Raw genomic sequence first — 14,108 nt, 5'->3', positions numbered from 1 at the left:
GAAAAACGTTCCAGGGCATTATTTCGTTGAGGCCGTTGGGGCTGATGGTTCCCAACTGGAAGATCCACTTGGCCTCAAGTTTCAGGAGTGTGCCATTCCTATCCCCTCTTCTTTTGTTCAGGGGAACGTGGTCAATGGCCATCTGTCTAAGGTCGTTCAGCTTATGTCCCATTTCAGTTGAAGTGCTTGGCCACCGGTTGGTCAAAGCCCTTCCCACTGGTGTCCTGCTTGATGGCCGACCTGTGGAGAGCCATTCTTTCTCTCAGTGTCCTTACAGTTTTCCCCACGTAGTATAGATTGCATGGGCATTTGATGAAGTACACAATATGTGTCGAGGTGCATGACAGGGTATGCCTGATCTGGAAGGTCCGTGATTGATGTGGATGTTGAATTGACGAACCGGTGAGCATATATGAGCACGTTGTGCACTTATAGCACCTGGGGGATCTCTTTAGGAATGAGGGCTTATCTGTTGGTGCGGAGCAGAACTCGGCCTCCGCTTCAAGGAGCAACTTGGCTTTGAGGAAAAAGTAGGCACAAATGAGGACATTTACCATAAATTGCTCAAGTTGAAATAACGCGAGATTGATTTTCTCCTACACGGCATCACCCTGTTCGATTATCATAGGGACAAAATGGTCCCCAGAGGTTTTAGGATCCGCAACCTACCCACGATTGGCCGTATTTTTGTAAAAAGTGGATAGGTATACTAAACAATTGTAGCCTAGACCTGATGTTGTTGGTGGTGGAGGAGGCCGGCAAGGAATGAACGGTCACCCGGGAAAAAATATCCAAAATGGAAACAGAGCACCGGGACTCCCTGGCAGCAGATACTCACCAGGACTGGTTCTCCAAACTTAAGAACCAGTGCGACATTTACCGAAGAGATCTTATCAGATTTAAACGTAATAAAATGCAGTTGGTTCGGGAGGACTACGAATCCAACCGCGTGTACCGGTGGCTCATGGGGGGCACCCCAAACCAAATGGGTCCCCACCCCGGCAGACCAAAGCAAGGATGGCGCAGAAGGAGAGAACGCCTCCATGACACATCGGCTACTTCCAACAGCAACATGGAGATCACGGCACAGGACACAGATGGCCCTTCTTCAGCTGGCAGTGTCCCTTTAGGGGACCGAGATCTGGCTTCGGCCACTCCAATCCCAACAAAAGGCAGACGAGGACGCCCACCCGCAGATCCAAACAGAACGTCAGGATCCAGAGGGCAGCAAGTTCCAGAGGGCAGCAAGTCAAAAAGACTCGTTAGTGTTCAATCTTTCCCACAGGACATTGACAGACTGTGAGCTGAGGGTCCTGGAAAAAGGCATCTCATTCGTCCCTACTACGGGATTTGATGAATTATCGTGGGAGATTGATATTCAGAAATTCCAGCGGAAGTTAAGGCTTCAAGAATTCTTCCAAAATTGGCCAACAGACCCTACTACTCCAGCTGTCGACCCTATACAGCAACATTTCATCAATAGGAGACATAAATCTACTTTCGACCCAGGCTCCACCAATCCTTCTATTAACACCTTTAGTCGGCTTCTTGACGAGTCTATAAGAAAATTCCGACAGGCAAACCCCCAAGGATCAATCACAATTTATCACGGGCTGAGAGATCAGCCCTCAAGGACCTCAGCAAATACGAGGACATTGTTATCCGCCCCGCAGACAAAGGGGGCGGGATAGTAGTCCTCGATCTAGCCTTCTATAAACAGGAAATTTACAATCAGCTAGCTGATACGTCTACATACGAACAGCTACAGGCAGATCCCACAGTGAGATACAAGTTGGAAATAGACGCGATCCTCAACGAAGCCTGCAACAATGGGCTAATTTCTGCCAAATTGTGCGCGGCACTCAAGCAGGAACACCCGGTGGTACCGGTGTTTTTCACAGTCCCCAAAATCCACAAGAGCCAGGAGTCGCCTCCGGGCCGCCCCATAATTTCGGCCAGAAATTCTATTTTTCAGCCCATCTCAGTATTCCTGGATGGGGATCCTTCAGCCGTTGGGGACCAAACATAAAAGATTTATCAAGGACACGTCCAGTTTCCTTAGAAGACTGGAGAGCATTCCTGTTGTTCCTGAGGGCTCTCTACTGTGTGTTATCGATGTGTGCAGTTTGTACACAAGTATTCCGCACAGGGAGGGACTTCAGGCAGTCCGTGAGTTCCTGATCAAAGAGGAAATGGAGTCCTTAGACCTGGACCTATTCATGTCATTGCTGGAGTTAACATTAAAAAGGAACTATTTCTTATTTAACGGGCGGTTTTACCGCCAGACATCCGGGTGCGCTATGGGGAGCAACGTCTCCCCCTCAGTAGCGAACATCTTTATGTTCAAAGGAGAAGATCAGCTCTTTTTTAGGAATCCATCAGTCGCGGAGTGCATCCTACTATACACGAGATTTGTAGACGACCTCTTCATCATCTGGATGGGAACCGAGAACGCTCTGAGGCAGATTCTAGATGACAACAACTCCAGCGGGTCACCTATAAAGTACACCTTCTTGTTCAGTGACACCACAGTGAATTACCTGGACGTTAAAGTGACCGTTAAGGAGGGTCGCATCTCCACGGGTCTTTACACCAAGCCCACGGACAAGAACACGTTCTTAAGGGCCAATAGCCACCACCCCAGATCGCTGGTAAAGGGGCTCCCCCGGTCCCAGATGATTAGAGTATGTAGGATTGTCAGCGACCGTTCCCTAGCAGAGCCAGCCTTAGACACCATGGTCCTGAAGTTTACGGCCAGAGGGTATGACCCCAAATCATTGAGGCAACAGAAAGACGAGGTGTTCGGTATGGCAAGGAGAGACCTATTGACCACCAAAGATAAGGTCCACAAATCAGTTATACCATTTGTAAGCAAGCATAATACAGCGAGCACGGTCTTACCGAGGGCAACGAGGGCGCTGTGGCCGATCATCTCCACGGATAAACAGCTTTATAGCCTAGCGGACAAACGACCCCTCATGTGTTTCACCAGAGGGAGAAGCATTAAGGACCTAGTGGTCCGTACGGACATCACTGAGTTCCGCTCCGCGCCAACAGATAAGCCCTCATTCCTAAAGAGATGCCCCGGGTGCTACAAGTGCCCTAAGTGCACAACGTGCTCATATATGCTCACCGGTTCGTCATTTCAACATCCACATCAATCACGGACCTTCCAGATCAGGCATACCCTGTCATGCACCTCGACACATATTGTGTACTTCATCAAATGCCCATGCAATCTATACTACGTGGGGAAAACTGTAAGGACACTGAGAGAAAGAATGGCTCTCCACAGGTCGGCCATCAAGCAGGACACCAGTGGGAAGGGCTCTGACCAACCGGTGGCCAAGCACTTCACTGAAATGGGACATAAGCTGAACGACCTTAGACAGATGGCCATTGACCACGTTCCCCTGAACAAAAGAGGAGGGGATAGGAATGGCACACTCCTGAAACTTGAGGCCAAGTGGATCTTCCAGTTGGGAACCATCAGCCCCAACGGCCTCAACGAAATAATGCCCTGGAACGTTTTTCTGTAGAGGACTTTTACATTCCCTGTGACTTTATAACCTGTATTGATAGTCTTTAGGAGCTCCTTTCCGGCAATTCCGAGTCAGGGTGCTGGCCGTTCGGTGGGAACTCGTTGGGAGACTGTCACATTTATCTCCCCTAACATTAGTTTCATTCACTAGACCTCAAGCCTGTGTTCATCACCATCACACTTGGTGACTGTATGGCCACCTTCTATCCCTTACATACACCAGGGCTCTTACCCCTCCTTTTCCTTTCCCCCGGGTCTCTCCTGCCGCCCTTCTTTTCGTTTTCCTTTCCCTTCCCCCCCCCCCCTTCCCTCTCCTCCTCCTCCCCCCCCTCCTCTTTCTGGGCTCAGTCCTTCCACCCTTCCCCCTGTTCCAGTCCCTCTCTCCACCCATTCCTCACCCCTTCACCTCATGGCAGCTTCTATTGTCAGACTCACAACACCACACATCCTTTCCATCCATTTTTTCCTAATATTTACACACAAATCTTTTCTCATAAAAACATATTAGTATATATACAGTCCAGCAACGATCGTGCCTCCCTTGAACACGGTAATTAGCCGTAACTTTTAATGTCCATTGTTCAGCTTTTCTTACAGCGATTATTAACCATTTGATCTCAACTGGTGTCTGGCAATTAGGGGCTCCGTAACCAAATGTCACTGTTTTGTTTAGTTACAGCTCGCGTTGACGCGAGCTCCGGCTTCCCGGTTTCCATGGCTACACGGCGTCGCGTCAGATGTGCGCCAGTTCCGGGTCCCGGGGGCGCGTCCGCGGGCGGTTCTCCCTCACGGCGGGCTTCTCTTAGGTATTTATGTAAGTAGTGTTTGCACTGTTTTATTTCTGTTCACCTTGACAAAGGGGCGTGTGAGCCCCGAAACGTTGGTTTGATATGCTGATGTGAATACACGATTTGCACCGTTAAGCCTCTGAGTGCCGCAGGCCTTTTTTTGCATTTTGATAATACCTCTTTTTCTCTGGGGGCACCGGAGCAACTTACCACATATAAGAGGAGTGCCAGTCCATGATTCAAGCACATATATATATATATATATATATCAAATGGTATTGGCAGCACACAGTGAAATAACGACACAAGGAGTCGTTATTTCACCGTGTGCTGCCGATACCATTTGCTGTCTATTTGGATTCCTGGCTAGGGAAGTTCTACGGCTGGCACCGGGACCATCATTTTACAAAAGGTGTGCTGCCCTACAGACTATGTTTTATATATATATATATATATATATATATATTGAATAAAAAACCCTGATTAAAAAAGTTCTCCTGCTCCAGCGGTATATAAGACTTTTCCTTTAATAGATAACTTTCTTTGTATCCAAATGTAACTCCGTTATTAGGATTAAATTCAGTATCAAAAAAACAATTCAGAACAAAGTCTGTGAGTGGGTGGTACTGAGTGGCAACAGAGTTGACCTGTGATACTCTTGACCTGTGATGTCGAGTCTCATTATACCAATATCCCCCATCAAGGAGGGGTGGAGGCCTGTCGCCACTATTTAGAATCTGATGGGGTTCTGACACCGGGACGGCGTGGGTTTGTGTCGGAATCTATTCATTTTATTTTATCACATAAGTTTTTTTTATTTGATTCACAGTTTTATCTCCAAGTGCACGGTACCACCATGGGCACCAAGTTGGCGGTGAGTTTTGCCAATCTTTACATGGGGCTTTTTGAGGACCAGTATGTCTGGGGAGGCCCCTTCGGCGCAAACTTGGTGCTATATGTTCGGTACATTGATGATCTGTTTATTATTTGGGATGGGACTTCGAGTGTTTCTGATTTTCTATTATATCTGAATTCTTACACTTTTGGGCTTAAGTTTAGTCACTCTTGTCACCCTACACAGATTAATTTATCTTGATATTGCTCTCTCGGTCAGGGGAAACAGGTTGGGTTACCAAGACCTTTAGAAAAGAGATGGACTGCAGTAGTTTTTTAAACTATGGCAGTTGACATCAGAAATGGAAGGATAACATTCCTATGGGACAGTACTTGAGGATGAAACGTAATTGCACAGATGAAAATATTTTTTGGGAACAATCTGATGTTCTCACAAGTGCTTTTCTAGATCAGGGATACCCTAAGGACAGACCATGTCTGTCCTGATTCGCCGCATACTGTGGCTGAGGTTATGGATAGTGGACTCGGACTCCAAAAGACCTTGGAGGTACTCCCCTTCACTGGGGACATTATGTTTGGGGAAGATCTAAAATTAAAATAGTCTGAAATAGCAGCTGCTAAGATGACTTTTTTTCCCCACTACTAATTCTTCTGCACAAAAGGCATACTGTAGGTTCCACTTATCGTTCCTTTAGGACTCAAGGGAATGCAAAAGGTCAGGCATACCCAAGGCAATCTCGTGCTCCCTAAACCACAAAGCCCAAGGCAAAATAATCCTGGGCAGACTGTCAGCCTGCTTCAGAACATGACAAGCATGCTGCATGAAGGGGCGGGCCTCCCCTGGGGGATCTCAGGGTGGAGGCCCACTTCTACAGTTCAACAAGTCTGGTTAAAGACCACTTCAGATGCATGGGTAACGGAAGCTGTCTCTCACGGATACGCTGTCTCTTTACAGAGACATCCCTCTCGCCAGTTTTACACTACGGCTTACCCTTCGGATCCGTTGAAGCTGCAAGCTCTACAAACTGTGATGAGTTCTCTCCTGAGACAGGAGTAGTGGTGCTGGTACCTCAGTCCCTAAGAGGCAGAGGTTACTTTTGAACCTGTTTCATACAATGGGTCTTTCCAGCTTTTACTCAACCTCAAATCTCTGAACAAATTTGTGAAAGTGTCCAGGTTTCGTATGAAATGCTGTGCGCAATTGTTGTGGGACACGGTCTCTGAGCAGGGATCCCACTAGACCACCAGGGCGTCTGAGTACAGTTTGAGTGTACTAACACTCCATTTAATAAGACTCACAGTACCCAGGATGGAAGCCCAGCATAGGGGATCCGGCGCTTGACCTGTAGCCCCTCCCCCGGCCCAGGGCGCCATCTCTGAGCAGATTTTTCCACCCTGGTGCTGCCTCATACTATCCCTCACTCCCTGACTGAGACACTGGGTGCCATATTCTGAGCATACTTGCGGCTGGTCTCTGGGACTGCAGGTCTCCTTTGTAAAGCTGCCTGTATACAGCGCTGTGACTTTACAAATACTTCAGTATTCTACATGTCTTTATAGAGACAGCGTTAGTTAAGAAAAAGTGTTCCTGTCATAGAATATATTGTACGAGTATTCTAATATATACCTCTCGGTCTAGGACCACGCTATGAGATATAGATATATATATAATATTACAATCTGCTCAGATGGTGATTGGCCCCTCAGTGCGGAAGATAGTATAAAGAATTGATACTGCGGCACTCTGAGTCGTTTGAAAAGTCAAAGTGTATTCGAAAAAAGTTTACATCACATAGTCCAACGGTTGGGGGTGCCTAACCCCTTTGTCAAGGTATGAGGAGTGAAAAAAAAGTGAGATTCAACTTACCCATATGTAGAAGGAGAAGCCCACCAAGCCATGTGATGCCGCCAGTCGGAAGCCCACAATCCCCGAGAGGCTCTGTTTAGTGACGTCAGAGCTCCCGTGACGTCCCGTTGCCAGGCAACGTCCGGGACGCGTAATTATGCATAGGGATAAGATCTAAACAGAATAAGTGTGGAATGAAAAGTGTGCCCAGGTGACCGCTGGAGCCAGAGAGTCAATACGTATATAAATACTGTCAGCAGTGATCTGTTAATATAAGATAGTGCAAACAAGAAACTGCGTGACCCCTATAGGGCCACGGTGCCATTGCACCTCATATGTCTCCTTAAAATAATCCGCAATGGGTGGAAGATTATCTAAATAAACTGCAGGAGTCCGTCTCTGGTTAGACAGAAACTTACACCAAGTCACTACGTTTCTCTGGATCCTCTAAGTGGGGCTGCTTCCTCCTCGCAATCCTAATTCCTCTCTGATGTCTCATCTGAAGAGGAAGGGGAGCATACGGTCCTGTCAGACACTGAATCTTGTGTTACTGATGAGAATGCTCCCTTGCAGATTGATGGCCATTCTTTAGTGATCATCTTGTGGACCATCAGACGGGAACCCTGGTCTAATCCAGGGAATAAATTCCCTCTGCCAAATTGGATCTTTGCTCGCTATCCTCTCCCTGCAGAGTTCTGTAACAAATGGGAAACTACCGCAGTGGATTTTCACGTCACCCGCTCGTGATGTTGTCCACTATGCCTGTCACCTCACTGTAGGAATCGACAGATTAGAGTGTGGAGGGATGCCTGAAATCTATATACTCCCTTACTTGAGCCATTCATTGACCTAATATAGCTGCCTCTTGGGCTGCAATAAGGCGTGGGTTCAGGCATTAGAGGAAGAGCTGCCTGAGGATATTTTCGACAATGCCAGATAATACCGATCTCAAAGAAGAAAGAAAAAAGTTCTGGCGCTTTCTAATCACTTAATTTTAAAAGTTGGTCTGTGAATTTAAAGTGTAAGATGCAGCTCTCAACGAGACAGTACTGAGCTGCCCACTACTAAACAATATTAAAGGATAATACAATTATCAGAGAGCATATAAACAATTTATTATCAATTTATACTAACACATAAAATAAACACATACACATTTGTTTAAGAAAAAATTGATTTTATATATATATATATATATATATATATATATTTATATATATATATAAATTCAAAAAAGGTCTGCGGCACCTCAGGCTTAACGGTGCAAATCGTGTATTCACATCAGCATATCAAACCAACGTTTCGGGGCTCGCACGCCCCCTTTGTCAAGGTGAACAGAAATAAAACCGTGTAAACACTACTTACCTAAATAATATTTTGGGGCATAGAAAGACTCCTCACTAAAGAAGTAAAAACGTGGTGGGATATCAAGGGTCTGGAGCATTACATATCAGTTAATAGAATTCCTAGGGGACTTAGACTCCTCAAACAACCCACATTCGGTAGCCTTGACGCGACCTTTCTAGAAAAATGGGATAAAACATTACATAACTGTTCCATTGAACTCATGAAACTCCTGATAGAGGAAAAGAAGAACTCCCTTTCGGAACTAGAAAAGAGTATCCAACACAAAGAAACTGAATTGGAACCATATAAGGAAAAAGAGGACTTTAAAATCAACGAAAAAGTTCTTCATAGAAAAATGGAACACATCGAAGGAGAAGTCACTAAAAATAAAGAAAAGAAATTCTTAAGGGACAAAACAGACTACGAACAAGGAAAAGTAAAGAATTGGAGTAGGTTCGGAACCATGAATCACTAAACAGAACCGATAGACAGTACTGGAAAACAGTTCCAATAAAAAGACGGCCATCACGGAACCAAGAAGGAATCTCACCCTCTCCAACTGTAAAGTTGCAGAATAGATTCACAACATTACAACGTTTCAACTCTAACAGTGACCAAGCTTTTTTAGCCCAGAGAACAGGAACAAGACCAAAAGAAACACCAGGAAATTCCTTGAAAGAAGATGTCCGCCTGGCATCACCACTGAAAAGAAGATATACAGAAGAAGAGGAACACGGGGCAGTAGGAGGAAGAGAGAACAAGAAAAGAGCGATATAATGACGGATATGAAGGGAAAAGGAATTTTTAACCTTTCAAAACATACATTATCAAAACCAGAGATATCATTACTCAACAAAGGTCTCACATTCGCACCCACAGGTGGTCTCAATAAATTTGAGACCTTCATTGACTTAAATAAATTCATCAGAAAACTAACCTTGAAGAGACATTTTATAAAAAAAGAAAATGCCATTATCAGCAACTACGAAACCCAATCGAAATCAGGATTAAAACCCAATTCTAAATTTTATCCATTAGAATCAAAAGGAAGTAATATCGACATTTTTTATGAGATGGTAAAAAAGGACTTATGCGACACCGATTTGGAGAAAATAAAGGAAAAGAACATCACAAATCGAGAAAAAGAGGCACTAAAAAATCTACAGAAAAACCATGAAATTGTTTTAAAACAAGCTGACAAAGGGGGGGGTCTGGTCATAATGGACCGTGATAAGTATATCACAGAAGCAGAGAGACTACTGGGAGACAACACATCCTATATAAAACTGTCCAATGACCCTAAAGATGTTTTTATTGAAGAACTGAGAACACTGCTAGTGCATGGTCTACGTACGGACATTCTTACAAAGGAAGAATTCCAATTCTTGTTTAAATCAGATCCCATTACCCCCATTTTCTATTTTCTGCCAAAAATCCACAAAAATCTGGAAAACCCGCCCGGAAGACCTATAGTGGCGGGTATCGATTCTCTTACATCGAACTTGTCAGAATACGTAGATGTCTTTTTAAAACCCTACGTGAAAGATTTACCATCTTTTTTAAAGGACACCACTTCCGTATTGAACTCCCTGAAAGATGTTGTATGGAAAGATACCTTTAAGTGGGTAACAATAGATGTGCAATCGCTATATACCTGTATAGATCATCTAAAAGGTGTAAACGCATGCAGAGAATTTCTGGAGAACGATACAACAATAACAACCATTCATAAAGATTTTATCTGTGATGTCATGCTTTTTATCCTTCAACACAATTATTTTAAATTTTTAGATGATTTTTATTTACAACGATGTGGGACCGCGATGGGTACGATTTTTGCACCGAGCTTCGCAAATCTTTTTATGGGCAGTTGGGAGAAGAATTTTATATATGGCAAACATGATTTTAAGGAACATTTAACTTTTTACCGTCGCTATATAGATGACATTTTAATCATCTGGGACGGAACAGAAGAAAAATTTTATGAATTCCTTGAATATCTGAGTAAAAATGATATGAACCTCGTCTTTACATCCAAGATCAACCCAGAGTCTATCGAATTTCTTGATCTGGTTTTAATGGGTAAGGATAATAAAATCGAGACAAAAAACTTCATTAAAGAAGTGGATACGAATAGCTACCTGCACTACAGAAGTAACCATCTAAAGAAATGGAAAAATAATATCCCCTTCTCCCAATTTAACAGAATAAAGAGAAACTGTACCAACCAGGAAGAATACGAAGCCCAAATTGAGAAATACAAACTTAGATTCAAAGATAAGGAATACCCTACGAATATACTGGAGGAAGCAGCCACAAAAGCAAAAGCCGTAGAAAGATCAACACTACTTGAATATAGGACCAAAGAAACAAAAAAGGACTCTATCTCCTTTATCACTACATATAACCGTCACGAAAAAACCATCAGAAACTCACTTAAGAACCATTGGGGAGTCCTACTGATGGATCCAATACTCAAAGAAATTCTACCTCCTCGCCCCGAGATCATCTTCAGAAAATCAAAAAATCTTAAAGATACACTAGCTCCAAGCATGTTACGAAAGGATACTAAAGAGGTTTCAAGTATGCCAAAATGCACTGGTTCCTATAAGTGCGGTCGATGCAATATCTGCAGGTACCTACACCCAGTGAGGAAGACCTTTACAGACACGGAAAAAAGGGAGACTCACAAAATCAAAGACTTCATAAATTGCAATACCCAATCAGTAATCTACCTGTTAGAATGTGGGTGCGGTAAGCAATATGTGGGAAAGACAAAGAGACCCCTCAAAATGAGAATCCAAGAACACGTCCGCAATATAAAGAATAAAATAGAAACACATGCAGTATCCAGACACTTCAACTCAACACATAACTCAAACCCAGAGGCATTGACTTTTAAAGCTATCGAACTGGTGAAACTGGGTGAAAGAGGTGGCGATTTGGCCAACAGACTATCACGAAGAGAAATGTATTGGATCTTCCAATTGCAGACACTTCATCCAAAGGGATTCAACGATTACTACGAAATTGCGCCGTTCCTGTAATCTCATTCCTGGCACCAGGAATACACGGTCGGATATACAAAATACAATTTATGCAATAACCACTATATACTCTTTATCCCCCCCCCCCCCCCCCATACCTAACCCTCCCGCCCCCCCCCCCCCCCCACACCTCATCCCACCCACCATCCCTCCTATAATATGTATAGCAGTATCATAAATAACGCTGACACATGTATGGTAAGTGATTTCTACAGTCAAACCACACTGGACATGCCCAATCTCGTCCGATCTTGGAAGCGAAGCAGTGTCGGGCCTGATCAGTACCAGAACAGGGAGACCACCTGGGAAGATCAGGTACTGTAACCAAACTAATTGAAAAAGCCTACATGAGCATGTCAGTTGCGACACCATAAAACTGCTATACTAATTTTTCACTAAGCACGATACGTATCACACTAACATTACCCCGTCCCTCACTGCCCCTATTTTATCTGCATCAAGCACTGTAATTCACTGCCCTAATCAGCACCTTAATTTGCATAAATTGTTATGCTAATATTTAGCATACTGTATTTATCATGTCAGTGCTCATACCTGCACTAAGCACTTAAAATATTTAGCACTGCCCAAACTTGCACATGCATTATGCAAGCTAATGTTTAAATAACTGCTTTTATATTCATTTATATAAACAACTGTTTCTTTATATCATATTATTTATTTAGACAATATATACATATGGATAATCCTCCACTTAGGTCACATGTTGCTCGTTTATTTAGGAGGAAATGCTGTAATGCCTCCGTTATTAATTCCTCTTTTTTCTATTTTTCACCTTTATGCCATAAATGTCAGTACTACTGGTCTCCAATAAGATGGCCGCCGCATAGAAGCTAATCAACAAAAAGCCTCCACAAAGATGGCCGCCGCTAAGAAAACAAAGAACCTCTACACTCAGCTCCCTACTAATAGAAGAACTGAGAGCCGCGGGCGCATGCGCAGTCCGGCGTCCGGAAGTGGGGCGGAAGTGACGCGCCGCCGAAAAACCGGAAGTGGGGCGGAAAGCGCATCGGCGCAACTTCTGATGATTTTATATGACTTTCTAAACTCCAAATCTGCTAATAAGTTAACTGATCTATGTATAGGACTCATACAGTATATAAATTTATAACTCCGTAAACTATTAGTTCTTAGTCTATTAAAAAGTATCATGTGATAGCAACAGGAAATGATGTCATAATTGACATCAGACTAATACTGGTATAAATAGAAGCCTGGTCCCAGTTTGCCTACACCCCTTGATGAAGTCTTAAGGACGAAACGCGTTGGGTTATCTGGCAGTGACTACATACCAAGTTAAGGAATCTTTTTACTATTTATTCACTTTTAACTGGTATTATATTTGCATGTATAGTTTTTATCCCATTTTTTAGAAAAGGTTTTGTCATTTTAAATTTTATGGAGAATTCTTATGTACTAATAAATTGTTATCTTAATTTATTTACCTAAAGTTTAATTCTTTTAGACACCATTGGTCGCTAACCCCCTCCCCCCAACTACCTTTAATTATACAGGGAATCGCCATCCCTGTTAGGGGTTAAGCAGACGCCCTTTTAAATATTTAGGGAGTGTCAGAGTGTTATTGTTGTGATCTATACTCATTTTTAACGTTGGTGAACACAAGTGGCGCAATAATTTTTTCTATATGTATGTATATATACAGCAGCTACAGGGTAAACACTAAGGTACAGTGTAATCCCTGGGTTATATAGCGCTGGGGTGTGTGCTGGCATACTCTCTCTCTGTCTCCCCAAAAGCCTTTGTGGGGTCCTGTCCTCAGTCAGAGCATTCCCTGTGTGTGTGCTGTGTGTCGGTACGCCTGTGTCGACATGTTTGATGAGGAAGGATACGTGGAGGCAGAACAAGTGCAGCTGAGTGTGGTGTCGGTGCCGACACCTGATTGGATGGATATGTGGAGGGTGTTAAATGATAATGTAAACTCCTTGCATAACAGATTGGATAAAACTGTAACCGGGGGACAGGCAGGGTCTCAACCCATGCCTGATCCTACAGTGCAGAGGCCGTCAGGGTCCCAAAAGCGCACACTATCCCAGATAGTTGACACAGATGTCGACACGGATTCTGACTCCAGTGTCGATGACGATGAGGCAAAGTTGCAGCCTAAAATGACTAAAGCCATCCGATACATGATTGTAGCTATGAAGGATGTATTACACATTTCTGAGGAAAATCCTGTCCCTGACAAGAGGATTTATATGTATGGGGAGAAAAAGCATGAAGTGACTTTTCTCCCTTCACATGAATTAAATGAATTATGTGAAAAAGCGTGGGATTCCCCTGACAGGAAGGTGATAGTTTCCAAGAGATTACTTATGGCGTATCCTTTCCCGCCAACGGACAGGTTATGCTGGGAATCCTCCCCTAGGGTAGACAAGGCGTTGACACGCTTGTCTAAGAAGGTGGCCCTGCCGTCTCCGGATACGGCCGCCCTAAAGGATCCTGCAGATAGAAAGCAGGAAGCTATCCTGAAGTCAGTTTATACACATTCTGGCACACTGCTGAGGCCAGCAATTGCTTCGGCCTGGATGTGTAGTGCGGTAGCTGCATGGACGGATTCTCTATCTGAGGAGTTAGATACCCTGGACAGGGACACTGTTCTACTGACCCTGGCACATATCAAGGACGCTGTCCTATATATGCGG

General features: G+C 43.9%; 1 protein-coding gene and 1 pseudogene across 3 annotated transcripts in view; both read left to right on the top strand.

Annotated features, from left to right (window-relative positions):
- Positions 1–14,108, top strand: part of FOXJ3 (forkhead box J3) — an 886,133-nt gene that overhangs the window by 661,438 nt on the left and 210,587 nt on the right. The gene's annotated exons all lie outside the window — the stretch shown is intronic.
- Positions 11,632–11,751, top strand: LOC134968115 (5S ribosomal RNA; annotated as a pseudogene).

Source organism: Pseudophryne corroboree, chromosome 10 (genome assembly GCF_028390025.1).
Source record: "Pseudophryne corroboree isolate aPseCor3 chromosome 10, aPseCor3.hap2, whole genome shotgun sequence".
Lineage (NCBI taxonomy): Eukaryota > Metazoa > Chordata > Amphibia > Anura > Myobatrachidae > Pseudophryne > Pseudophryne corroboree.
This window is presented reverse-complemented; position numbering and strand designations above follow the sequence as displayed.